The sequence below is a fragment of the Rhea americana genome, unplaced genomic scaffold (assembly GCF_003343005.1).
Source record: "Rhea americana isolate MKP2758 unplaced genomic scaffold, rheAme1 scaffold_48, whole genome shotgun sequence".
Classification (NCBI taxonomy): Eukaryota; Metazoa; Chordata; class Aves; order Rheiformes; family Rheidae; genus Rhea; species Rhea americana.
In genome coordinates this window covers 5,093,963-5,097,884 of record NW_028186623.1, presented here as the reverse complement: position 1 = coordinate 5,097,884, position 3,922 = coordinate 5,093,963, and positions in this window count along the sequence as shown.

Sequence of the window (3,922 nt, the reverse complement as noted above, 5' to 3'; positions counted from 1 at the left end):
GAGCCGTTAAGGGTCCTGGCGGCGGTTCGCGCTCGGGAGCTGTTAACGGTCCCGGCGGCCGCTCGGGAGCCGTTAACGGTCCCGGCGGCGCCTTCGGGAGCCGTTAAGGATCCTGGCGGCGGTTCGCGCTCGGGGGCTGTTAACGCCCCTCGCGGCGGGTCACGCTTGGGGGCCGTTACGGGTCCTGGCGGCGGGTCACGCTCGGGGGCCGTTAACGGTCCTGGCGGCGGGTCACGCTCGGGGGCCGAGGACGCGGGAGCGCCCCGCAGAGCGCAGCTGCGCAGGGCAGCCCGGCTCGGCCGGCAACAGAGCTGCGGGGGCCGCTGCTGGGTGGGAACGCCTGGAGGGAGGCTCTCTGGCCCACGCCCGGGCTGCGAGGCGAAGGAGAAGCCCTATTGCGGGAAGATTGCACAAGACATCCCGCTCAGACACCTCCCGTTTGAGCCGAACACGGGAGAAGTTCTTCATCCCCATTGCGCTGGTTGAACTGAACAGCGCGAAGCGTGCTAAGTGTAACGAGACTACCAGGGGCCGTGTGAAGCGCTCTGCTGTGCGCTCAGACAGCCGTGGTTATTTTTCCTCTTTTAACCATCCGTGATACACCTAATCACAATCATTACAACATTTTTGGCGGACACTGAAAGGCAGGCTAGGCTCCACGGATCCATCTCATCAGACGGAAAGAGGAGCCATAAATCAATAGAATCTGGGAGACTGCATCATGTCACTAATATCAGACAGTTTTCAAGACCACATTTTTTCTTCTTTAGAAAAAAAAAGAAAATAAGATTGTACTTCTTTTTTATGTTTTGCTTCACTTCCGTAGGTAAATTATATATGATTTCACGAAGAAATACCTGAGTCATATTGCATGATGAGGTGGCTTGCTTACAATAGCAAGAGATTAAGACACAGTGATTCAGATCTCTGTCAGAACTGCACTTAACGTTGTTAGCCAAACATATTAAACACTATATAAAGTTACTACTTTTCTAAATCTACTTGATTAACTACAGTGAAGAAAACCATCACAAGATCTAAAGTTATGGTCGACTTTGTAGGATTTTTTTCTGTGTTTTTTCCTTTTTTTCCTTTTTTTTCAAGAGAAAGGGTCTTAACCTTGTATAATTGACAGTAGACTGAAAGTCAAAACTCGAGACAAGAAATGAAACTGCTGAAAGAACAAGAACTAAACACTTCCCCAAAACAGAACCAATATTCGATATACCGTAATAGCCCACTTCATGAAATTCTCCAAAAATGCTAGAAATTTTTATGTTATTAGCAATACTATCTAACATTAAGAACCAAATATGAAAGAAATATTTTACTAAAAATAATGTTAAGGAGCACCATTGGTATGTTAAGATACTTTTATTAATAAACTATCTGAATTAAAACAAACATCTAAATTATTTTACCACTTTCAGTTGACAAAAGTTAAGATTAAAAAAAAGAAGCTAAGCCATTACTCCAAAAAGTAGTTAAAATTCCTTTAAAAAAATAAAATATTAAAATGCCAGGAGAAATGAAAGCTGAAAAGTTGCAATCAGAGCCCTTAGTATAAGAACTAGAACTAGTTCCTTAAAAATGCAAATATATAAATAGCAAGAGAAAAAAAATCTAAGCAGTGTGCTAAATGACCTAAGTGAATTTTTAAGAATCTCAATCTGAAGGCTGACGAGGAAGACCAGTTCCTCCATATTGTTAGATTTCTCAGTATTGTTAGTGTTTCTCAGAATCTCAGTGGCCAAAAAACATTAGCATCAGTGGTTAATATGTTATAAATAGTGTTGGCTAATTGGTATTGTTTTGGTGATTTTGCACAAAGTTTGGTACCAAGTCCAATACTATTTAATGCTTCATCAGTGATCTGAAAGTAAATCTAGACTTAATGATGAAAAAATGGGGGAAGGAGAAATGATGATTATGATGGTAATTTTTTAAAAAATAATATTTTAATGCAATGCAATGCAATGAAAAATGATTAGGGAATGCCACCAGTATTGGCAGAATAGGGGACTCTTGTGAATAAAGGTCTTTTGCCCAAAATTTCAGAAAAGAAATACAAAAAATGGACAGAGTGAAGAAAAAAGACCTGAATATTATTTTGGACCCGATTAAAATCGTTTAGAGGTAGAACCTTAAAATGCTGAAGTTGTTCAGTTCAGATGAAAGACGACCATGAGGTAATTTGAGCATACTTTACAGCTTCACAGGAAGGAAGTATTGGTAAAATTCTGTGCTTTGTATATATATTAAGTCTTACAGACAGACATGTTTAAATCAAATATGGATCTCTTTCCACAGAGATACACCGAATACCATGTAAAAACCAGGAAGTTGAAAGAGGATGATATAATACTGCTCTCTAGTTTGCATCCAGTCACTGTGAGTGCTTGTAAACATATATATATATATAAATATGTTTTTATATATATGTATGTATATGTATGTGTGTGTATATGTATATATGTATGTATACACACACACACACACTTATCAGAAAGCAGTAACTGCCAAAAAAACCGACATTTTGTCTTTGTTTGAAAAAGGAGGTAGTTTTACTCTGTTGAAGATGTATTCTAGTGGCTATGCAAAATGAAATCTTGCCTCACAAGAAATATTCAATAACAGCCAAATCCCTGTTTTCTTAAATTACTAAGAAAAAAAGTTAGTTACTGTCAACAACTTTAAAGAAACAAGATAATTTTCTATAACACTTTTTCTTTGTCTTAACATATTAGTGAAGTATACTACTTCTTCTGGATAGCACAGCTGGGATCTGTGATTATTAGTAAAAAAATGTATTTTTATTTTCAGTTTTATTACTTCAGGTGGAATTGAAAGTTGCTCCTTTGACCTCAAAATCTCCCTGGTTTTATTATATGGGCAATAGCATATCCCTTACAATTATCTACTGCTTTCTCTCTCTCTCTTTTTTCTTCTTACAGGAGCTGATGTTGGGGGGGGGTGTTTGGTTTTGGGAGAATTGCTTGTTCATTTGGTGTTTGCTTTGCATAGTTCGGCGCTAAAATTTTAGCCTCTTCAATTTATCTGGGCATTACGCAGTCTAATGTCCTAATGCCTTATTACCGGCGATTGTAAACAGAAAATCAMGGCACGGAGACCTCAGCGAACAGCACTGACTTCTACAAATTTCACGGAATATTGATTACTGCCCCCGCAGCCAGCTTTCCTGGTTTTTAGGGCATTACGCGTCCTATCACGAGCCAGCGCTCCGCACTGCTGTTACAGCAGCTTGCACTGCACAGAGCGCACCACGGCCACGCAAAGCAGCGCTTGCACTCGGCGAAGCGTCACGCCCGAGAACCGCAGCGCTTAGCATATTAGTAGGGGAGATCGCAGTTGTATTTACTTGTGATTAATAACAGGGAAACGGCTCAGAGGCGGCACGGATCGGGAGCCGGCACGGCTGCCGGCAGCATGCGTCTCCGCGGGGCGCCTACGTTCCTCCCATGAAGCGGCTTCCAAAGGAAGGAATGTAACATGAGTCGGACGTTTCCCGCCACACACCGCTGGAACGTTTTTTTTTTTTGGCGCCCTTGTGGTAAAAAAAAAAAACTAGATACGCGCAGTACGCTTTCAATCCCACGCGGGCTTTCCCCGGAACATTTGCGGTGTTTACGGGCAGCTTGCAAACGTGCGGAGAAGGGGAAGTCTGCTTTTTTTCGCTGACCGCTAGTACCTGCTTCAGAACGGCAAGCCGGGCACGCACGGATGCGGCGGGCCGGGACGCGTGCCGCGGCGGGGCGCCGAGAGGCCGGGAGGCGCCGGCGGCGGGCTTCCGCGGCAGCCGCGGGCTTGCGCGCCCCGCCTCGCTCCCAYCGCCGCCGCGGAGGGGAAGTGCCGCGGAGTCGTTCACACGCGTCTTGGGAAAGAGCCCTGATTTCCGATGCAG